Below are 26,113 nucleotides of genomic sequence, written 5' to 3'. Positions count from 1 at the left end.
GTTAGTATACCCACTCTCCAGTGAACAGGTTGCAGGTTCGAATAGCACCATGGGCATGGATGTTTGTGATTGTCTTTAGTTCAGAAATGAAATTCATTGCCTGGTGTGAGACTGCTGCCCTACCTATTGGAGGCCTGAAGTGGCTTGAAAAAGTCCCATGTTTGATCTGTAGAGCTAGGTTTCTGTACTTTAAAAAAAAAAGTGAATTACTTTACAGATTGTACAAGAAGTCTTCCAAAGCAATTCACTGAAAATGTACACTAAATTAAAACAAGCACCACTGCTAACAAACACCCTTTTACAGTCCATCTTAAAACTCACCAAACCAACTTCACTGCCTCCTCTCTTATTCCATCTGCTTCTGTCCTTCGGAACAGTCTCCCCCACTCTGCCCTCCCCAAAGATTGCAACCCTCAAATGTTCAAGCAAAATGTGAACAGACCTCCTTTCTTCTATTCCTCTTGCACACACATGGCATTAGTGTGCTATAGGTCTTGTGGCCTTTTGTGTGTGGACTAGATATTAAAAAAAAAATGTAAAAATAAATAAAAATGATTGCAAAAAATATATATAAAATTTATAAAAATGGGGAGAAAAATTCTTAGGCCACCCACAGTACAAATTTACTAGATATTTACTAATAACTGGGAAAAACATAATATATATATATATATATATATATATATATTCATATTTATATATACATATATATATATATATATATATATATATTCATATTTATATATACTGACTATAACCGAGACTAGAATAACAATTAAATTTATTCAAAACACAACATGTTTCATCTGATTGTCCGACTTCTTCAGGCCTGGGAACATAGAAAGCAAATAAACACTATAAGAAACATCGTATCACTATAAAAACGACTATTATAAAATTCAGTTAGCTTTGAACTGTAGCTACAGTCCGTGTTGAAGTTCTATTATTAAGCAGCTGCATGCGTCTGATTTCACGAGTGTGCCAATAGGGGAATGAGAAGCAGGTTCTTTGCAGGGATTGTGATATATATATATATTGATTTATTAAATGGGATATATCATTGAATTTTGATACATAGTAAATCATTGCAAAGAAACTTCTTACGTTTAATCAAATAGTAATAGGTTTTTATTTGTTCCAAGCTTATCCATTGACAGTAATATTGTATTATAAGGCTCCACAACATGTTGGACATGATATCAAAGAAAACAAAAAAAAAACTTTTTTATTAACATTATTAACATCTGACTTCCATGTAGTCAAAAGATTCATTGTGGGAAGTCTATACTCTCTCATGCCAAAAGATCATTGAACCATGTCTTGAACCCATTAACAGTTTCTGTAACTCATCACACTTTCAGGCAATGCATCCCATGCTAATCACAATCCCTGCAAAGAACCTGCATCTCATTCCCTCACACTCTCCTTTTACAGCTTCCATGGATTGCCTCAGTTCTATCCTTGTCTCCCTCTATCCTATGAAATATCTCCACATTAATCTGATAACAACCCCTCACCAACTTATATGTCTCGATCATATCCCCTCTTCTTCTTCTATTCACAAGGCTCTATAAATTGCATTCTCTCAATCTTTCCTGATATCTGACACCCTCATAAACCTGACACTAACTTGTAAACCTTCTCTGGATATTCTCCAATACATCCTCATCCACCTGAAAACTAAGCGACCAAATCGGTGCACAGTAGTCCATATGTGGCCTTATATAATGGAGCCATAATCTCTTTGCAACTGCATGTCAATGTCCTTCTCGTTATGGCCATAATCCATTCAGATATTTTTACAATTTTAGCAATGTGACCTTTAAACTTCAAGTGTCTGTCCACCATCACTTCCAGATCTGTCATTTTCTCCTCCTTCCTCAATTTCTCCATCATTTGCATTCCAACCTTTCCTACCAAATTTCAAGACCTTGCACTTTGCAACATTCAATTGATAACTCCAGTCATTTTCCCATTCATATAGTCTGTTCAGATCCTCCTGCAAGGCCACAATGTCTGCTCTACTTCTCATAGCCCCTTCCCAACTATGCCTTATTAGTAAATAGCTGCATTTCTCTGGCTTAACAATTCTGTACAAGTTACAGAATTGGGGTCCCAAAACAGATCCCTGTGTCACTTCACTAGTGACCTTCCTCTTTTGGGATACTACTCTTCCATATAAAAGATGCTGGTACCTGTCTGACAGCTAATCAGCTTTAAACTTACTAGTCTGTTATCTAATCCCATCTGTTTCAGTTTAGCTACTAGTTTATGCAGCAGTCTGTCAAGAACTTGGAAAAAAAACAAACAAGTATACCACCATATATATATATATATATATATATATGGTGTATATATACCATATATACACCATATACCATGTACCACACATATACATATATATATATATATATATATATGTTTAATGACTATTACCGAGAGAAAAGATGGCAAGATATATTTAACAAGATACTACTAGTTTACTAGTTTCGTTACAAGAACATCATCAGGTATCATACTCAAAGAAATATATAAAAAATTACAGAGACTTAAAATTGTATTAACAGAACAAGTGAAAAACAGTAGCATGTTTGAAAAAATGCAAGTATGAGTTCCATACAAACGAATACTACGCGCTGTCGCGAGTGCGCCAGTACTGAACAGAAGCAACGTGTGCGTCCGAGAGATTGTAACTCAGGCTGTTGTTGATATGAGAGGAATCTAGAGAAATTTCTCTTGATTCAACAATCTTTCTTTCGAGTTCATCGTAGCACACATGGATATTAGCAGTTTGAGTCCAGTTTACAATGTGCTGGCGGCCTTCGTCTGAGTTAGCAGAAAAGAGAACGTGACTAGAGAGAGCGCTAGCTCTAGTCCTGTTATAGGAGATATCTCTACGGTGTTCATCCAAACGTAGAAGGATGGATTTGGCAGTCTGTCCATAATAAGGCTTTCCGCAATCACACAAAATCTTGTAGACTCCTGGAAACTGAGTAGGAAGATGTTTCTGTTTATGTTTGCAAAGTAATGAACGAAGTTTTGGAAGCGTAGTGTAGTTTTGGATGAACACCGTAGAGATATCTCCTATAACAGGACTAGAGCTAGCGCTCTCTCTAGCCACGTTCTCTTTTCTGCTAACTCAGACGAAGGCCGCCAGCACATTGTAAACTGGACTCAAACTGCTAATATCCATGTGTGCTACGATGAACTCGAAAGAAAGATTGTTGAATCAAGAGAAATTTCTCTAGATTCCTCTCATATCAACAACAGCCTGAGTTACAATTTCTCGCACGCACACGTTGCTTCTGTTCAGTACTGGCGCACTCGCGACAGCGCGTAGTATTCGTTTGTATGGAACTCATGGTTACCGGCAAATTCATCGAAAAACAGTTAATCGAAAGACAATTCATCGAACAGCAATTCATCGAAAAAGCAATTCGCCGAATAAACAATTCGCCGAACGGCAATTTAACGAATGGCAATTCGTCGAAAAGGCAATTCATCGAATGACCAATTCCTCGAATGACAATTCATCGAACGACAATTCGTCGAAAATGCAATTCATCGAAAAAACAATTCACCGAAAAATTTTCGATGAATTATGAAAGAATTCATCGAAAAGTCATTTTTCTTGCAAACTATTGTTTAGAAAATGTTCAGTAACAACGTGGAACGTTACTCATGATACAGACATCATATGGAAGCGGTCATTGAAACGTAATAATTATTTTCTTGCATTTTAGAGCATTTAATGTAAGTGTACATCCTGCTTCATTGTACAGTTAGCGATTTATCTGTAGGGAAGACAGGAGTACCGCATGCACTTATCTCCCGAATAACCTCGAAAACATGTAATTGCAGTTAATAAGGGGAGGAATAGGCTAAGAAATTCGTTCTACCAAATTTTGCACTTGACATCCTTGATAAACGTAGGATGCTGAAGTCCTTTTCAGCAATTTCATTAAATGAGCTGTAGAATTTTTCTCTTCTCGGTTTCTGCAGTTTTGATGAAAATAAGTTTAGGATGGAGAACTTTTTTTTATACATTCACGCCAAGTTTTTTGTGGTCTTCCATTTTCCAGAGATGAGATGTTTCTTAAAGTTGAGTTTTCTGATTTGGAATTTTCGAGTTGGTTCGAAAAAATGGCTCAACAATGCGATCATGCATGATCGCATTGTTGAGCCATTTTTTCCATGAGGAGACGATTACGAGAGTGGCATACCTAAATATGCTAGAGAAATTTGTGTTTCCCCAGATTGAGAATGTGTAGGGCCTCATTTTCCAACATGATGGAGCAACTCCACATTATGGTGACTGCGCGTATCCCACTGCTTGTGGCCACCGCGCAGTCCCGATTTGATTCCGATGGATTTCTTCTTTTGCGTATATTTATATTTGTGTATAAATAATTAAGTAAAAGAGTTATTTTCCCAAATGATTACTTTTTCCGATTTTTACATATGGCTATGTTCGTGTCCGAACAATTCATCGCGAGGAAAAATCAGAAAAATTCATCTCGCGAACTATTGATTGCAGAAAAAATTCGCTGAAAATGTTATTCGCTAGAAAATTGAAATGATATTGCATTGATACCGATATGAAAAGTAAATGCAGTGAAGATAAATTTCGTAAAGGCGTAAACTTTTACTAACGCATAAACTGAACAAACTTATTTGCCATCGCAATACATAAATGTCTTTTTACCGTATTCAGTGTTAAACAAAGCCACCTGTTTTCTGGCTTCTGCATTGTAGCATCTGTTGAAGTGAAAGTTTCTTTAATGGTACATGGACATTTTCATCGGACAAAACAGAAGTAGTAAAAATTTATCAATTCCTGAGTAAAAATGAATACTTCTCTGTGTTATAAGAAGTTGATTTACAACAAAATATTAGCATTTTTTTATTTTTGAGATCTTCTATTATTGATAAGACATAAGCGCTGCTGACAGTAAAAAAATAAATAAATAAAATAAAAAAAACCTAATGTATTGAGATTAACAAATTGTTCAATGCTAGCAATGTTGAGTTCTTTCCTCATATCATTGTTTTTAATATGATATTGCCATTGATGCCCTCTATTCACGCTTCTAATCTTTCTCTCTAATATCTGCGGTCTCTAGACTGATAGTGTTTTTTTTTTCTAAACCAGCTTTCAGATCCATAATTTTTTAAAACTGGTTCGAACACTGTCTTGTATACAGCTAGTTTTAGTGTTTTGAATAATTTCTCTAATTCCATGAAACTTTGTTCTTTTTCCTTCCTACCATACCAGTTTTGCTAATTCTGTTGTCTATTTCCATATTTAAAATTTTAAATTTGCCAACTTTACTAAAAATTGTGCCTGAATAGCTGAAATATTATGCTTCTTCTGTAAGTTCTCCATTCAGGATGCAGTTCACATTTCGTCTTTTTATTGTTGATTGTTATACCAAATTTAATACAGCATTTATTCAGTTTATTTAGGCAAGCAGACTTATACTGGATTTATATGAGAGTATATATATATTTTTTTTTTTTTTTCTTGTAGGATGCATATTACGATAATATCCAGTGCGTAACCATTGTAGATATGTTGAAAATATAATATGAAGGATATCATATACAGAATGATTCAAAATGTATGCTTATTTTGAAGAATTTCTAATGCTTACGCCCCTCTCCCCTCCTTATTCTCTCCTGCAATTCGATTACATAACCACTCTAAATTTCTACAGGTTTGAAAAGTTTCCAGATAGTATTCAAAATCTCTTACTTCATTTTACCATTTTGACAAAAGAAATAAGAGAATAATATTGTTGTACCGTGCAGATTCTAATTCTGTACTCTTTCTTTGCCATCTAAAATCAGCTGTTCTACTGTCTGCTGAAATTATTTGAAATTTTAGAAACACTATGCTATTTTTTCAACGTGTAAAACTGCTTATATGCATACCACAAAAGAAAGTTCAGTAGAAAGTTCAGATTTTTGTTTCTTTTTCTTAAAATAATCTAAATATTTTTACTTCTACTTCAGATGCTGGTTGCTATTTCTGAAGTAAAATACGTCTTAGAAATACTACGTCTTAGAAATATTTGATAGTAATCCTCTTAGCTGGAGGAAAAGGGTAAAGGCTTAGATTACTCTGGGTGCTACTGAGAAAGAAAAGAGAGGACACTTAGCCAGAAGGGACACTAAAGTGCCTCAAGCTGTAGTGCGAATTACATCAAGAATGTCGTGTTTTGTTTTCAATTGTTGATTAGTAGACATCCTAACATAGAAATAAATATAGACATTTCTTTCACAGGCTGATACAGTATTTATCTAAAATAAGTTCTTAATTTATAATGATCAGTTTCATTTTTATTATCGAAAAATTATAAATTATTTCTTTCAATTATCTTGAAAAAGAAGATTTGAATTGTTTTTGAAAGAAAAGGAACATATGCATAATCTTATTTTTTGGTGGGGCGGGGGGTTATAGACTTATTCAATCTGCAGATATTTCAGTGAATTTATTTTATAAATCGTTCGCAAAACAACTGTTACAAACGTAAATCACTTGGGGAAACATGTCCAATCATTTTAATGTAAATACAACAATGCCATGTATCTAAACTGGAAGAAAAAAATATTTATACAAGAGTAATAACGTCTAATAAATCTGCTGATGCTAGAACTCTTTCATAAATAATTTTTTTCTGACATATCTCTATTAGTTATAATGTAATCAATCTACAGATTTTTGCCCTCTTGTATTCTACCATCTTATGGGCAGTAATTTCTTCTTTGTACTACAAAAAAAAAAAAAAAAAATCAGTCAACAAGAAAAATATGTAATATTTTCTTTTTCATTGGGTGAATTTACAATGTCCTTTCTTTGTGTTTTGGAAGGAAAGTGTAAATGATTATTTTCTTACTATTTTTGCCATTATAACATCTGATACAATTAGTATATCTGAACTAGCAGAAAATACATACATATCAATTTAAATCATAACCTTTAATTTCATTTTGTAATGACCAATTATACAGGGAAACCAAAAAGATCACAATATAAAGAAAAAAATTAGTGATATGATTAAAGAATTTCATTTTATTCTCTATAAAGCAGAGTCGCTCAAGCACGTCCTTCAGGAAATCTTCGAAACATGATTTTGAACAAAAATATAACATAATCTTGAACCTCCGCAGCCTGTTTTTTTCAAAAATAATTCAAATATATCAAATAACTATCGTGAATTATTTTTTTTCGAGAACAAAGAAAATGTTTTGTGGAGTAAGCGATTAGAAAAAAATTAGCAAAAAAATAAAAATAAATAAAAATGAAATTAGTGTTCCAAGGTAAGGCAATATTTAAATGAAGAAACTATGCAAGAACCTTTATTTTGTCCAGGCATTAAAATTGCTTTGTACAAGAAAAAGAGAAAATAACAATAATTTCTATATTTTTAGTTTATCCAATATAACTAGGATTCAGTTACCCAGCATAGAACGAGGAACTGCATTCCTTGTTATAGACAACTGAGATGCAGCTATGAGCGTGAGATAATCCCATTAACTGTTCTCTTCAGCGGGAGGGTTTATCACACCTTCTAATGGACATGCTGGCCGAATTGCACTTCTTATAACTTCAACAGATAGCATTCATCGTATCCAGATTTATCTGGACGTCTATAGACGTCCTGACCGGTTGAGGGGGGGGGGGGTTAAACGAGGAGGAACTGGTACAATTAATAGATGACGTCGAAAGTTCTGCCAAAGATTATGATTGTGATGAGTCCGTTAAAGAATTCAGTTTAAAGAAATTAGCAATAGGATTAGACTTGGCAAGAAAGTTATTTTATGGATAATGATCTCTCAATGGAGCTTTCCAGAAAATTTACGAGACAATTGGACATTTGTTTAGTTCCGTATTATGAACTTAATAAAAAATTGTAGCATAGTGGTAAGCAAGGTCTTATTACTGACTTCTTGAATTCATAACTAAACCAGCCGAAGTATGCAATAAGAACTATTGCATATATAAATAAAGAACATCTATGAAGTATACATACAATTTATAATTTTTATAATTTTTTACTATGTATTTGTTGCATAGTTTATGTTTTCTTAACTTACATGAATTACCTGAATATGTCATTGTTTATAATCTTAAAAAAAAAGAAAAAAACGATTTGGGAACCTAAACCTACTTTTTCTATGTGATTTGAGTCTCGCATAACGCGATTTATACAGCGCGGTATTTTTGTGGAACCTAACATCCGCGTTATACGAGAGTTACCTGTACTTCAATTTGTATCTTACCTTCCAAGTCAGCAGACTTCATTCCTGCCCAATGTGGAAGTTTAAACTATTTAAGAATATGCAAAAAAAAAAAAAAAAAAAAAAAAAAAAATGACCTCTACTGTAAGCCGAAATTGTTCTATTTTTTTTTTTTCATTTTTATGCAATTTACATAACTGTTTACTATTAATTTACAAGTATACATACACATATCATTTGTAGAGAATTAGCCAAGAACTAAAATTAGACAAGATATTTGCATGCGCATCTTAAATATTTTTTATATTATTTAAATATTTTAGTTATCATCTTTATGCTAAGATCAATATTGTAGATAAAAATTCCTATTACCAACAAATTTATCATTTTTGTCAACAAATTTATTTACCAAGTATTGAAACTAATCGATTTTCAGTAATAATAATAATCGTATGATGATACACGGCCGTGAGTCCCCTTTATGAGGAGGTACGGTACCATCTCATTCCCCCCAAAATTTTATCCGGGCTCCGGAACAGATGAGGAATCAGACCTATGGCTGGGTCAGTATTCCTGACTGTAATCCGTGTATGTTCACTGGACCGGTTTGCCTGCTTGCGGGATGAAAACTACCAGATAAACTGGTGGAAAAAACCCTGCTGTCCACGCCCAAGACCCCTCAATGGAGCTTTCCAGAAAATTTACTAGACAATTGGATATTTCCTTAAGCTCCTCACGTCATTGACGAGAATCGAACCTAGGACACTCCTTCCCCAGGAGTACGGTTGCGAAACGCATAGCCACTAGGCTAACCGCGCGGATTGATTTTCAGTGATATGATATTACACTGTAAATGAATCATATAGTTTATATGTATGTTATCTGATTTTGCTGAACTTTTTTTTTCCAAATAACTTTTCCATTTTCATTCAGTTTAAGTGACTTATTTACACTTAGGCTGGTAGTGATGCATTTTCTCTTGCTTTTATAATATGTATAATGTAATAAACTTGCCCTACTTTTATATTCCCGTTATTTTCCATATGTAATTGCAATTACCAGCAACTTTCGTATACTGATAATAAATTAATCATATGAGAATTAGTAAGGAAATACAATTATTCAGTGACATATATTATATATATTATTATACGTATTATATTATACATTATGTTACATTTCAATTTTTGCAATAATGTGCATTTATTTTAGAATACTATTCAAAACATAACACCGCAAGTTTCTTAAGCAGTATTACTCTACATTGTAAACTGAAGACAGTCGTTTTTGTTGTTTTCTATACTTTTTATTATCTATTTTTCTGAAATCTAGTCTTCTAGTTCCCGATAATCTTTGTTAGTGCATCCTTATTTATTTATTCATTTTAATTTACTCATTTTAAACAATGCATTTGTATACTAATTCTCTTTCCTGTTTTGGATTATTACATGTGATCATTAGAGGATTATTATCATTAGGGGAGATACTAAGGGAAAGTGATCAGAGCTTACTTCACCTTTACGACGAGCTGCCTCAAACCTGAAAATACCTCAGGCGCAAACTTCACTAATCTGTCTGTATGCTTACTTGCGAAAAAGGATTAAAACCCAGTTTAGAAAATTGCTTGGTATCTTTAACATAGTATATACCCAAGTTAAAAAAACTTTTTACATATATATTATTATATTATATTACATATAATTATACTATATTATATATATTATATTTTAAGCTGTTGATTATCCGCCATGACAACTGGAAAGTGTAGTTCACAAGTTGAAAGTGTAGTTTTAATAATTTTACAAATTATTAAAAATCAAATCAAGCTATAAGATACAAACGGGCGTGAAATCCGTCGCATTAAATTAAACATTCAAGATTTCTGTTTGTGTTAATTATTTTGAGTTTTTGTCTGCAGCTTCGTGATGCGACTTTTTTTGGTTTCTTGTTTTGTTTGTGATTGATCGCTCTCAAACTGCTATCTTAGGGTATATTCCTAAACAACTAAATGTTTTCGAGGATGCCATATGTGTAGTTTCTTCATTTGAATTTTATGGGTTTCACACTAATGTCTTTCCATATGCAAACATCTGTGGCATAAATATGCTTCGGCCGAATGGACTAAGCCTTCGATGACTGTGTAATGTCTAAGTGAATATTAAATATGTTCTTCTGGCCTGCTTGCTTTTAATATAATAAATAAATAAATAAATAAATATATGGGCCACACTATGGAATCTGTGATGCTTGTAGCTTTCTAGTGAAAGCTCTAAGTGTATTCTACAAAAATTCTGAATTCTGAAGGAACTTCGACAATGGAAATAACTTCAACCTTAATACCCCATTAGGAGATGGAAATGAAATTAAATGTTAAATATATTAAATATCTGTGATAACTTCAGCGTTCTCCTTACGATTTCTTTTAACTGCACAGAATAGGATATGTAGTTGTATCTCATTAAAATCTCAATCTGAGCTAATTTCATAATTTTTGATTACATTTCTTTCTTAATTGCGAAAAGGCGGTATGCCCTAGGTTTCCCATTGCTATTGACACTATGGAAAACTGTGATGCTTGGAGCTATCTAGTAAAAGTTCTAAGTGCGTTCTACAAAAATTCTTTAAATTCTTCGTTTACGATGCAACTTTATATTCAATGGTGAAACTGTTGATTTCAGCCATTGATTTCAAAAATGTGATAATATAAGAACTTTTAAAAGATAAACCAGAAAGAAACACAAATAACAGTTTATGAATAATATATTATCTATTATCTACCTTTTCCGCAACATGAATAATTATTCACTTTTAAGTGAATAATTATTCATATATAAACAATTATTCATAAATAAACAATTAAGCTGACCGTCAATTATAATTGACGGTCAGCTTAACAGCACAATGCAACTTATATCTGAGACTTCTCAACAAAACTAACGGCTCCGGGGGCCGCGCCCACAGTTTGGGAAGCGCTGGACTAAAATACTCCACATCTGTCTCAAATAATCAAAACAACCCATAACGGTCTTTCCAAAGGTCGAAGTTCTCGAGGTAGCCAGTCAGCTAAAATACCTAGGATAACAAGAGATTGAAAATTGAGATTGAGGGATTAGGCCAATGAGCCCTGAAAACAATATATACAGGAGCTATACTACCATTGATAATTGACGGTCAGCTTAACAGCACCATGCGACTTATATCTGGAACCATTAAAACAACTCCTATTTATTGGCTTACAATGCTAAGCAACATAATACCACCAAATCTAAGAAGTGATGCTTGTTCACGAGAACATGACAAAGTACTCAGAAATACTGTATTGCCTATACATAATGACATATCAAAACTATAGCTTAACAGATTGAAATCAAGAAAGCTCACTCTTCGTGAAGATAAACATCTGAGAATGATTAATTAAAATACTAAAAATTAATGGAAACGAGTGTGGAGCATAAATACTAATGCTCAACTCAAAATTTAGTTTGATAGTTGCTGCCTCAACATCCCAGCAGGGGCGCGCCAGTAGTGTCTGGCGCCTGTGTGCAAAACTTTAGTTGGCGCTCCTATCCTCCCCTCCAATAAAAAAATCACTTAAAAAAAACGTTTTTTTTTAAAGTATTTCCTCCTCTTTGGCGCCTGTGTGCGTCGCACACATTGCACATATGGCCGGCGTGCCCCTGTATCCCGGGTTTGGAATTGGAAAGACATGGATAACAGTGAACAGGATTCGTACGCAATAGAAGATGTGCAAGCTTTCTGTACAAGTGGAGGAAAATTCCCTCACCGGAGTGTGACTATGGACACCCGAACCAATCAATCCATCATATTTGCATTGAGTGCAGTCTTCGCGCATATACAGGTCAAAGGAGCGACTTCCTAGAGGCGACACCGCCTTCTATAGACTGGATCAGAGAACATGATCTTAACTCATAAGTGCGTTGTCCGTCAAACGTGTAACTGCCTGTTTTATTGTAATTATTTATCATTTACACTTTTTTTTTATTTTACTTTTTACATATCTGTACCCATTTTTGTAAATGTACTTTTATAACTTTATGTAGATTGTCATACGATAAACAATAAATAACCTCCCGGTAGGGTTACTGTTGGGAAGAAAACGAAAACACCACACACACTTAATAATCTACAGTTTATTCGACATCTGAAACAACTATCGTTCAAAGATTTGAATCATAGGTCAGATGTCCACAGAAACTGCACTTTCTCGCGATAGTTGAGGGCTCCTGTGCAGTCATTCGAAATTATCAATTTATTGTTTTTTCCCTTAACACTAGATATCACTCTTTCTAGACATGTAGAATGATGCTAAGCTGCAAACATAACTTTAACTAGGCAAAATAGCTGAAAATATCACAACATTTTCCGCAAAAATGGTATGGCGCCGTAAATGAATTCATTTTTTATATTTAGAAAGACATCCCAACTAATGTAATTCTGATTTTTATGTGTGGTCTCTTTGAGTTTACTTAGATAGGGCGATATCGATGTTTATTCTTCTTTCCGTCAATTTACTGTTTCATAGCGAACACTCTCTCTCGTTTCGTTTTGGTTGCCTAAGAAATATCGATGTTTATTTTAATTTTTTAAATTTAGTAAAAAAAAAAAAAAAGATTACAAGCATTTATACGTCCAGTCTATTTTTGACATCCGTGCATCATGGTACGTGAAGAAATTTCATAATGAATGCTTTGCTTTCTCTATGTAAAAAAATGTGGCTAATATTCCTTTCTTAATTAAGTTCATGTATTTCAGTAATGTAAACTTGCGTACTACAGAACTATATATATATAACGTTTTTTAACTTGGGTATATTATGTATTCAAGATACCAAATAATTTTATATAAACTTAGTTTTAATCCTATTTCCCAAGTAAGCAAACGGACAAGAAAGTCAAGTTTGCGCCTGCAAGTAGTGCAAGTCCAAGACAACTCTTGGTAGTGCCAGTCGAGGCAACTCTTGGTAAAGGTGGATAAAGTTCTGATCACTTTTCTTAGTGTGTATAATACTAATAACTAATTAACTAATATATATATATATATTATTCCTCGACTGGCACTACCAAGAGTTGCCTTGGACTTGCACTACTTACAGGCGCAAACTTGACTTTCTTGTCTGTTTGCTTACTTGGGAAATAGGATTAAAACAAAGTTAATATAAAATTACTTGGTATCTTGAATATATATATATATATATATATATATATATATATATATATATATATATATATATATATATATATATATATATATATATATATCTTCTTTCTTAGCATAAACGTTCATTTCCTGATAACATGATCAGGAAATGAAACTGTCTACCAGCAATTTATTCTTACAATTCATTTATTTGTAAATATATAGGCTGTGTATTTTTTAATGCCTGGAAAAGAAACTTTTGTTTTTCCTGGAATCATTCATTCATTATTTGGTGCCACAAGTAAACATGTGGAGAGCAATTAACTTTTCTTAACAATTAACTAGAATCTACACAACTCTTAGTGACTGATCTTCAGGGCCGTTCCGTAGGTTTGCGCCGCCTGAGTGCAAAATTTTTGTGTCCCCCCCCCTTTAAAAATTAAAAGATCCCGAAGTACAATAACACGTTTCGAATCATTTTATTATACTGCACATTAAGAGCAAATCTCTCTCTCTCTCTCTGTAAAAAATATAGTTTATGATCCTTTTTCATTAACGTATGAATTTTTATTAGCTAATGCTGCTATTTAGAATTTATGATCAGAGATGTTGAAGCCTAGATTAATATCATGGCTTTTAAGACGTCATTAAAATAGTTTTTTTTAAGGGGAAGGGGCAGAAAAATATGCTACTGCACGTGGCTACAAAATTTCTAGGGTTGGCCCTGGGGCCAGTCCTGGTGAATATGGTGTTTGAGGTAGATATTGAAATCCCAAGTCGTATATTGTCTGTTGGATTTCATAAGCAGGTGCATTATCCTGCAAAAGCAACACGCCTCTGCTTAGTTTCTCGAACCGATTTTCCTTCAGTACCTCCTTCAATTCCTTCAGAGCTGCAGTAACAGTTTCACCTTTCTTGAGGTAAGGTAAGGATTACACCATCCATATCCTAAAAGATAATGGCAAGAACTTTCCCTGCTGACTGTTTGGTTCGAAACTTCTTTGGCCATGGAGAACCTTTGTGTCTCCACTCCATTGACTGTTGTTTGTTCTCTGGGTCATAGTGACGAAGCCATGTTTCATCAACGGTTAGAATATGAGCTAAAAAATTTCACGAAGATGAAATCCCTTTATGAAATGTTCTTTTAACATCTCAACTATACCCGCCTCAGTGGATATCATTCACTGCAACCAGTATGCCCTGCCAAAAATTCGCTTTCCGAACGAAGTAGGATAAATAATAGTTATAAATAGTAGGATAATAAAAAGATATATATACCTCTCAAATAATATAAAATACCTCTCAAAATAATCCAAAAAAAAAAAAAAAAAAAAAATTGCACACACATCTTATTATAAACAACATCGATGAATTGTGATTTTTCGATGAATTGTTGTTTTTCGATCAATTGCGTTTCGATGAATTGTCTTTTCGATTAACTGCTCATCGGTGAATTGCTTTTTTGGGGAATTGTCTTTCGATGAATTGCTTTTTCGATTAATTGTTGTTCGATAAACTGATTTTCGATGAATTGTTTATTCGGTGAATTGCTTTTTCGATGAATTGTTGTTCGATGAATTGGCTTCAATGAATTGTCTTTCGGTAAACTGTTTTTCGATGAACTCTCCGGATACCGGAACTCATACTTGAATTTTTTCAAACATGCTACTATTTTTCACTTGTTCTGTTAATACAATTTTAAGTCTCTGTAATTTTTTATATATTTCTTTGAGTATGATACCTGATGATGTTCTTGTAACGAAACTAGTAAACTAGTAGTATCTTGTTAAATATATCTTGCCATCTTTTCTCTCGGTAATAGTCATTAAACTTATTTTATAATATTCCTACCGAGTAAAAATGAATTCTCCTAATATATATATGTATATATATATATATATGTATATATATATATACATATATATATATGTGTATATATATATATATATATATATATATGGTGGTATACTTACCAACCCCTTCCCAACTTGTAGGTCTCTATCATATCTCCCCTCTTCCTCCTGTCCACCAGACTCTGCAAATTACATCTTCTCAATCTTTCCTCATACTCGACATTCTGGAGGTCAGAAACTACCTTAATCAGTCGCTTTTGGACCCTTTCCAACATCTCTTCATCCTTCTGAAAACCAGGTGACCAAATCTGGGCACAATAGCCCATGTGTGGCCTAATCAAAGCCTTATACAACGGAACAAGAGTCTCCCTACTTCTACACGTCAGTGTCCTCCGCATCATTCCCAGAAGCCTTTGTGTTGTCTTCACTATTTTGGCGATGTGTCCCCTAAATTTTAGATCCTTATCCACTATCACCCTCAGATCTCTTATTTCCTCTACCTCCAACAATATATTCTCACCAAGCATAAATTCTGCATTCCATCGTTGTTTTCCAAATTTTAAAACCTTACATTTTGCAACATTGAACTCACATCCCCCATTTCCGTGCCCAATCACTCAATTTATTCAAGTTCTTCTTGCAAGGCCACAACATCTTCACTACTCTTTATGGTTCATCCCAACTTTGCATCATCTGAAACAACTCAATATCTCCATCCAAATCTTCGCCAATATCATTAATATACAAGTTAAACAGTAATGGCCCTAAAACAGACCCCGAGGCACTCCATTCGTGACTTTCCTTTTCCTCGATATCGCACCCCCATACATAACTTGTTGATACCTATCAGATAACCAGTCTCCAATCCAATGCACTAATTTAATATCCAACCCCATCTGCTCTAGTTTGACTGTCAGCTTATCATGAGGTACTCTATCAAAAGCCTTTGCAAAATCCAAGTATATTACTGTGTATCCTTCTCCTCTGTCCAAAGAAGCAGTCACTTTATTGTAATAAGTAAGTAGATTACTAAAACATGACCTCCCTTTAGCAAATCCATGCTGTCCATCAAAGATAATACCATTTTTGTCAACCCAACTCTGGATCCTAGTTCTCACAAGCTTCTCCAACAACCTAACCACAAACAACACCAGACCTGACACACAGATAGGCCTATAGTTTGATGCTTGAGTTCGATCACCTCCTTTATGAAGTGGCACAATCTTGCCCTCCTTCCATTCCTTAGGAACTTGACCGAGTGCAAGACTCATATTAAAAAAATATGTCAAGGCAGGTGTCAACTCCCTTGCACATTCCTTCAGAATACATGGTGATATATTATCAAGTCTCACAGCCTTATTAACATCTAGTTTACTCAACTCCCCAAACACCTCTTGCTCACTTACAGTCAATCTCTCCTCATACACGTTCTTTTGAAATGCCTATAGTCTCAGCAATTTCATGTACTTTGATTTGCTGGTGATCCAATACCATATCATGCACTTGATCAATGATTTCTGGTGTTGTTACATTTTTTTGGATATCCTCACGTAGATTATCTTCAAGGCTGGTACGGCCACATTTAAACTTGGAAGCCCATTTCTTAATTGTCGAAAATCAAGGAGAAGACTGCACATAACTTTTATGAACTTCAAAGGAATTTCTTTTGCCATTAAACCTTCTTTTACAAAGAATTTTATAACCGCACAATACTCAATTTTATCCATTTCAAGGGATGCAGACAACACTTTTGCTTCAGATAGCTGTATAAAACAAACTACTTGATAGAATGACTTGCAATTTCACATGGATGCTTATGACAGATGTACAAACATAGAAAATAAAATCTTGCCGATAGTGTTGTCATCTTTGGTCAAGGCTGAGAACTTTTCAGACCACCCTTGCATTAGCCCGACGACAAGGTGCATTGTCCTGTTGAAAGATGGCACTGTGTTGGGATAGACCTCTTGCAGATATGGATGGAGATGGTCAGCTAACAGGTCTCTGTAGTATTCACCATTTAGCATATGCAGGATGATAAGCAATGGACCTAATGTGTGCTAGGAAAAAGCTCCCCTGACCATAATGCCACTTCTACTGGCCTGTTGAATCCCAACTGTGCAACCAAGGGATAGGGCTGCATGCTATTTATGCCAAATGCAAACCTGGCTATCAGCATGGTGCAGCAGGTCAACCTTCTTCCATCTGTCTAGGGTTCATTGCCAACATTCCTTGACCCATGAGAGGCATTGTTTGCAATGCGTGGCCATCATCATGGGTACCCTTGTTGGTCTCTGGCTATGGAACTCCAATTGAGACAAGGTATACAGTGCATGGTGCATGTGAAAATAGTTTGAACTGCTTCATTGTTGTACTGGTGGTTGAGCTGTGTCACTGTTGCATATCATTACTGAGATACTAGTCTTGACATCTGATGCTCACCTCTAGGATCAACCATGTGTGGCTGACCAATGTGAGCCCTTCTGCTGGATGTCTATTTATAGCTAATCCAGTCCTGTTATACCCTTGACACAGAAGTATGGGTGCAACCAACAAGTGTTGCAATATTGGCACTAGCTCTCCAGGCTCCAACTATCTGCCCACAGTCAAATTGGCTTATGTTGGCACGTTTCCCCATTACTGGTAAAAGTTTACTGATTACGCACAGAAGATAGATGTGCCCATTTATAGTATCCACACATTGAATATGTAAATCGGAGGGGGGGAGATGTTCCTAATTATTATTATTATTATTATCAACAAACTTCCATAGAGTCAAGAAACTCATCCTGGGATTTCCCACTTTCACATGCACAACTCATCATGCCTCGACTTAAATGCATTCACAGTCACTGCACTCATGACACTTTCAGGCAATGCATTCCAATCACCACCACTCTCCATGCAAAAAATCTAATCCTGACTCCCTTGCTCACATCCACCTTATACGGCTTCCAGGGACGGCCTCTTCTTCTTTCCCCTCTTCTCCTTTCTTTCTCCAGATACTCTATGAAAAAATCCCATCCACATCGATCTAGAAATTATCCTTACCAACTTATACTTCTCAATCATATCTACCCCTCTTCTTTCTATCCACTATGTTCAATAATTTGCATTCTCTCAATCTGTCATCATATTCCAGAGACCATAAACCAGCTTAGTCAGTCGTCTCTCTCTCTCTCTCTATGCTCTCCAACATTTCATCATTCTTTTGAAAATCTCCAACCAAATTTGTGCACAGCAATCCATATGCAGCCTGATCAAAATCTTGTACAATGGAATCAAAGCATCGTTACTTCTACGTGTCAGTGTTCTCGGCATCATTCCCATAATCTACTGTGTCATCCTCACAATTTTAGCAAAATGTCTATGAGATTTCAAGACTCTATCCACCACAATACCCAAATCCGAAATCCTTCATCTCCTTCACCTCCTCCAAAATATATCCACCAGTCATATTCTACATCCCGTCCGCGCGGTTAGCCTAGTGGCTTTGCGCTTCGCAACCATATGCCTGGGGAAGGAGTGTCCTAGGTTCGATTCCCGTCGGAGACGTGAGGAGCTGAAGGATCTTCCTCAGCCATAGCCAAGTTAGCCGGTCTTGGGCGCGGGCAGTAGGGTTTTTTTCGCCAGTTTATCTGGTGTTTTTCATCCCGCAAGCAGGCAAACCGGCCCCTTGAACACACAGGGATACAGCCAAGAATACCTTGAGGCATAGGAGTGACCATTCTATCCTCGTATTTCGGTTACGAAATCCAAGCATACTTGGAAGGTTGTGGGCCTTAAAGGCCTGTTAAAGCCATTGGGATAGATAGATATTCTACATCCCATCTTTTCTTCCCAAATTTTTAAACCTTACACTTTGCAACATTAAACTGCTGATATCTCCACACACTCGCCCATTCAGACAGTCTATTTAGGTCCTCTTGCAAAGCTACAACATCTGCTCTACTTCTCAGAACTCTTCCCAACTTTGCATCATATGCAAACAACTGTATATTACCATTTAAGTCCTTTCCAATGTTATTTGCATACAAATTAAACAACAATGGCCTCAAAACAGACCCCCTGGGACATGCTACTAGTAACTTTCCTCTTCTGGGATATCACTCTCTTCCATACACAACCTGTTGTTACCTATCAGATAGTCACTCTCCAATCCATTGCACTAATCTACTTTCCAACTTCATCTATTTCAATTTAACTACTAATTTGTCATGTGATAATTTATCAAAAGTGTTTGCAAAATCTAATATACTAATATACCAATAATCTAATATACTACTAATATACATTCATATTTATATATAAATATGAATGTTTAATAAAGTGCTGAAGCCCTACTACACAGACCAAATTTAAACCGCAACGATGTTCTTACTATTCCTAAAGTATGGGAAATTGTCATACAAAATTGTGTAAAATAATCTTTATATATATATATATATATATTTTTTTTCTTATTTCCAGTTATATTTAATTTACTTTATTTAAATGTAGAAATAAGGCATCAAAGGATATCGTTCATGTGAGGCAGATTAAAGACTCTGGACGAAGGGTATTAAGGAGGGATGTGAATATAAGAAACAGATGGAGATTATACTTTGAAGGGCGTTTGAATGAAGAAAATGCAAGGACTCACAGAGAAGAGGGGGGAGCCTTATGAGGGGATGGTGCAGAACATTAGTAGAGTGGAAGTGAAGGAAGCCATAAAGAGCATGAAGAATGGAAAATCAGTGGGCCCTGACAGGATCCCAGTGGAGGCATGGAAGGCATTGAGGGAAGAAGGACTTGACCTGCTGTGGGACCTGTTAATAAAAGTTTGTTAACAGGAAAATATACCCGAGGAATGGAGGGAAAGTACTCTTGTCCCCATCTACAAGAGTAAAGGGGATGCACAAGACTGTAAGAATTATAGAGGAATAAAGTTGATGTCCCACACAATGAAAATCCTAGAAAGAGTTCTTGATGGAAGAATGAGGAAGGAGGTGGAGATTGCAATTTGGCTTCATGCCTGGTCGATCGATGACAGATGCTATCTTTGGGGTATGGGATAATTGAAAAGTTTCGAGAGAAGCAACGGCAGCTACATCTGGTATTTATTGATCTGGATAAAGCATATGATAGTGTGCCAAGGCAAGAAGTCTGGAGGTGTCTGAGGGAGAAGAAGGTACTGGAGAAATATATCAGGTTGGTGCAGGAGATGTACAGAAATGTGAAGACAAGAGTTCAAACCTGCCTGGGAGATATAGAAAGTTTTCCAGTGACAGTTGGCTTGCATCAAGGGTCAGCATTAAGTCCGTTCCTGTTTATTATTGTGATGGAGGTGGTGACAGAGGAAGTGAGAGAAGATGCGCCTTGGACTATGTTGTATGCAGATGACATCGTGCTGTGTACAGAATCAAGAGAAGAAGTGGCAGCCAAACTGGACAGTTTGAGGAAAGTACTGGAAGAGAGAGGTATGAGACTGAGCAGAAGTAAGACCGAGTATATGTGTTACAAAGTGGATGGCAGCCATGAGACAGATCTGGAGCTGGAAGGAAATGTCATCAGGAAGGTCAGTGACTTTAGATACTTAGATTCAACAATGAAAGAGGATGGTGAGACTGAGAAGGAAGTGGGATGCAGGATACAAGCAGGATGGCAGAACTGGAGAGAGAGAGATGGCTGGAGTGCTATGTGATAAGAGGGTGCCGATCAAACTAAAAGACAAAATCTACAGGACAGTAGTGAGACCAGCTATGACGTATGCTTTGGAAACTGTGGCCCTGAGGAAAAATAGCATCAGCAGGATGGAGGTAGCGGAGATGAGAATGCTTAGGTGGATGTGTGGTGTGACCAGAAAGGATCGTCTGAGAAATGACTATATAAGGTGAACGGTGAAAGTTACGAACTTGGGAGCAAAGTTACAGGAGGCAAGGTCGAGATGGTTTGGTCATGTGATGAGGAGGGAGGAAGAGTATGTGGGAAGAAAGGTCATGCAGATGGATGTGCAGGGGAAGAGGAAGTGCGGATGGCCAAAGAAGAGAAGATGGAGGGAGATGGTGGAGGAGGACTTGAGGATGAAGAACTTGGATGTGGCTACAGCCCAAGACAGGAAGTTGTGGAGGAGACTCACCACAAACAGTGACCCTACTTGCGACCAGGTGGGAAAAGCTGCAGAAGAAGAAGAAGAAGAAATTATATTTAATTTACTTCTATAACATGTTATTGCACGCATATTGAGATTCTATTGTAATCATGTGCCCTAACTGTATGTTATTCCTAGTATTGTTTGAACTACTGTGCTGATGATGTCCCAAGATACTTGGGATGAAATATTTATGAATTAAATAGTCATTACTATGGTTATTATTTGCACTAAGGCGATTGATGGAGAAATATAGGGAGATGCAGGTGGAGCTACATTTGGTGTTTATAGACCTGGAAAAGGCATACGACAGAGTGGCCAGACAGGAGGTATGGAGGTGTATGAGGAAGAAGGGGGTGTCGGAAAAGTACGTGAGGTTGGTGAGGGAGCGAAAACTCAGGTCAGGTCTACTGTCGGCATGACAGAGGGGTTCCCCATTGTCATAGGGCTCCATCAGGGATCAACTCTGAGCCCCTACCTCTTTGATCTAGTCATGGATGTACTAGTAGAGGATGTCAAGAAGGAGGCACCAGGGAGCATGATGTTTGCCGATGATATTGTTCTCTGTGAATCATCCCGAGAGAAGCTTGAAAAGACTCTGGACACGTGGAGAAAGGTATTGGAGGAGAGAGGCATGAAAATTAACTGGGTAAAGACTGAATATATCTGAACGGGGAGTGACGAGGATATGACCATACGACTCCTGGGTGAAAGGTTAACTTCATGGAAGAAATTCAAGTAACTTGGGCCGATCGTCGAGAGGAATGGTGACCTGGATGAGGAAATACAGCACCGAATAACATGCAGCTGGATGAACTGGAGGAAGATGAGTGGGGTCCTGTGTGACAAGAGAGTGAGTTGTAAGATGAAAGGAAAGCTGTATAAGATGGTGGTGAGGCCGGCGATGCTCCATGGTGCAGAGATGTGGCCTATAACAAAGGCACAGGAGAGGAAGATGGATGTGGCGGAGATGCAGATGTTGAGATGGATGAGTGGTATAACAAAGGAGGACAGGATAAGGAATGACTACATCAGAGGGCCGATCAACGTGGGATCGATTGGTAAGAAGGTACAAGAAAGCAGGCTGAGGTGGTTCGGTCATGTAGAGAGAAGGAGTGAGGAGTATGTTGGTAAACAAGTGGAGCATATGGAGGTGGAGGGAAGGAGGAAAAGAGGCAGGCTCAAACTCAGATGGAGGGATAAGGTGGCAGAGGATCTCAGGGAGAAAGGATGGAGTCGGGAAGATGCCCTGGGCCAGAAAATCTGGAAGAAGAAGATTAAAGATGGGAATGCCAACCTCATTTAACATGGGATAAGGCATAGCGAAAGAAGAAGAAGACTGTGGTTATTATGTGTGTGATGAATTCACCACAGGTTTCGTTATATAAAAAAAAATATATATATTCATTTTAATATAAACTGACTAAAAATCTGAGAATTATAACAAATTGAGATTTATTTGAAAATGCAACATGTTTCGTCGGGATTGACTTCATCAGATGTTAAGAACATAGAAAGCTATTAAAAGACACTGAAAAAGACATTGAGACACTCTGAAGTATACAATTATAAAGCTATAATATTTGACGGTAAATTACAGTTATTATGAACTTGAGCTATAGTCCGTGTTAAAGTTCTATTGTTGTACACTTGTGCGTGTGTGGAACCACGTGATCTCCAGTATCTGATAGTAGGGCTGAAAGAGTCAGGCAAATTATAGCTAAGATTATTGTTCATATGATGAGGGTCCAAGGTGATTTCTTTTGACTCGACAATGCGGCGTTCTATCATCGTGGCAAATGTGTAGGTTTGAAGTTGTTGTCCAATTTACTTCATGTTAGTGGCTTTCGTTGTTCGTGTTTATTGAAAACAGGACATGGCCTGATAGGGCAGTAGCTCTGGTTCTCTTGTAAGCAATGTCTCTCTGGTGTTCCTCGAGACGTAGGAGGATAGATTTCTCTGTTTGGCCATGGTAAGATTTTCCGCACTCACATGTGACTTTGTATACACCTGGGAATTGTAGAAGGTTGTGAGATTGTTTGTAATTGCTGAAACTTGATCTTATTTTTGGAAGAGTCGAGAAGCATGTTTGTATGTTAAATTTCTTCAAGATTCTACTCAGTTTTTTGGATAGTGTGCTGATATATGGCAAGGAGATATAACCTTTGGAATCGTCCTGTGTCTCTACGTTGATGGTGGGATAACTGTTTGTTGATACTTTTTAACAAGTAGCCATTGCTTTTAAAGGCCCATTTAAGATGGGCCTTTAAGTTCTTTTTTTAGTTCTTCATCTGACAGTACAGATCTTGCATGATTCACAAGAGTTGATATAATATCCAACTTTTGCACTGGATGGTGATGTGAGGACGCATGCAAATATCTGTCTGTGTGCGTTGGCTTGCTAAATATAGAGACTTTTATTATCTTAGTGAGTTTAACATCTAGGAAACAGAGGGAGCTATTTTCTTCAATCTCCATGGTCAATTTGATATCCTGATGGAGGTTGTTTAAGTGGTTGAGAAACCTGTGAAGATTCTGAATACCATGCTCCCATATGAAGAATATATCGTCCACATATCTAAGCGAAATTCTTGGTTTTAAACTGAAAGAGGAGATTGCCTTTTGTTCAGAATCCTTGAAAAAAATGTTGGCTAATATAGGAGAGAGGGGGGGCTTCCCATAGCTAATCCTTTGACCTGTTTATAAAGTTTACCTTCAAATTCAAAATAGCCAGAGTTTACACAGTGAGATAGTAGAGAGAACATTTTATTTGAAATCTTGTTCTTTAAAATATGGAGAACTTCTTGTGTTGGAATGTTGATAAAGAGTGCTACCATGTCAAAGCTCACCATGACGTCAGAAGATTTGAGTTTTAAGTCCTTGAATTTAGAGACAAAATCTGTTGAGTTTTTAATATAAGATCGCGTGGTTCCACACACGCCCAAGTGTACAACAATAGAACTTTAACATGGACTGTAGCTCAAGTTCATAATAACTGTAATTTACAGTCGAATATTATAGCTTTATAACTGGATAGCTTTAGAGTGTCTCAATGTTTTTTCAGTGTCTTTTAATAGCTTTCTATGTTCTTAACGCCTGATGAAGTCAATCCCGATGAAACATGTTGCATTTTCAAATAAATCTCAATTTGTTATAATTCTCGGATTTTTAGTCAGTTTATATTAAAATGAACATATCCAACCTCCGAGTTAATAGTAGTAGTCATATATATATATATACTACTGTATATGCATCCCCCTTCGTCCAATGTATTTGTCACCTTGTTATAATAAGTAAGCAGATTGCTAAAACACGATCTTCCTTTAACAAACCCATTCTGTCCACTAAAGATAATTCTACTGCTGTCCACCCAGTTCTGAATCCTTGTCCTCACTAGCTTCTCCATCACATTGACCACAACTCCAGATGAGCAGATTGGCCTATAATGCAAAGCCAACTCAATGTATTTTTTCTAAAGGTTGATTTTCTGAAAGCTAATTTTTCTGAGTCTAATTGAGATGAGAGTTGGAGAAAATCATGCTTTCTTGGTGCGAAAATTAATGATGTTAGTGAGGCTGTTAGAGCACAAAAAGGTAGGGTGAAAGAAATGATCATAGTAACTGGAACAAATGATTTAAAAGGAGAAAAGTATGGCATGAGAGAGGTGTCCTTTCTTATGAAAGAATTATTGGAAGTAGCAAAAGAAAAGAGCGAGAGAGTTATGATAGTGAGTGTTATTAATCATTAAAAAATATATTAATGATTTTAAATATATTAAAAATATTAAAAATAATGATTTTAAATATATTAAAAATATTAAAAATAATGATTTTAAATATATTAAAAATATCACTGTGCAACTAATTTACTTATACAGGGTGTTCGGGATAAATTTGACAGTTTCGTAAGGAAAAAGAAAATCTTCTTTGTATCTATTAAATTTAATGAATTGACAAAAAAACATTACAGGCAGAGTTAATTACAATACTATCAACAAGATTTACTCAAAATAACCACCATTAGCATCGATCACAGCTTCAATTCTGCTTCGGAACCTCGAACAAGCTGATGCTACAGTCTCCCTGGGAAGGGCCGCAAAAACTGTTTTAATTTTATCCATTAACTGGGCTTTTGTATTACTGGAAGTGCGATTGGTGTCTTTTTCAACTACGCCCCATACAAAATAATCCATGGGGTTAAGGTCTGGGGAGTTTGGAGGCCAAACATTTGGACTGGTGAAGTCGTAGAAATTTTCAGACAACCATTTTTGACTTTTCCCAGAGGTGTGGCAAGGGGCCGAATCCTGCTGCCATACATACGGCCTACCATTGGCTACCCTTGTTATCCAGGGCTTGACTACAGTTAGCAACTCCACGAACAAAGCCCGAATTCCAATGCCAGGGTTCTTCAACACCTGTTCCTGCAGATTTGCGAGGAATTCTGCTGTACGAACGCAATCAGATCGTCTGCTAGGGATCTTTCTTCTTGCTACATCCTCGTAGTCACCATTGCAAGTCTCTAGTTCATGCCTGATTGTTTTTACTGTATTCAGGGAGCATTGGGCAGCAGTCGTAATATCCTTATTTTGATGGCGGGCACGAATCATCATGATACAAGTTATTCTCTTCCATGATTCAGGTGGGTTCCAGCTATCCATCCTTTCTGACATCTTGTATATGAATGAAGAAGGGTCCAAACTTTTAAATGAAGAGAAGTGTGTGTTAATACA

The 26,113-nt window shown here is 36.2% G+C and overlaps 1 protein-coding gene across 3 annotated transcripts in view; it reads left to right on the top strand.

Moving 5' to 3' along the window:
• RyR (Ryanodine receptor) overlaps nucleotides 1–26,113 on the top strand; it is a 1,703,288-nt gene that overhangs the window by 336,661 nt on the left and 1,340,514 nt on the right. The window lies entirely within an intron of this gene.

The sequence above is a fragment of the Typopeltis vanoorti genome, chromosome 10 (assembly GCF_054136105.1).
Source record: "Typopeltis vanoorti isolate ZY-2024b chromosome 10, IOZ_Tvanoo_1.0, whole genome shotgun sequence".
In the NCBI taxonomy this organism is placed as follows: Eukaryota; Metazoa; Arthropoda; class Arachnida; order Uropygi; family Thelyphonidae; genus Typopeltis; species Typopeltis vanoorti.
This window is presented reverse-complemented; position numbering and strand designations above follow the sequence as displayed.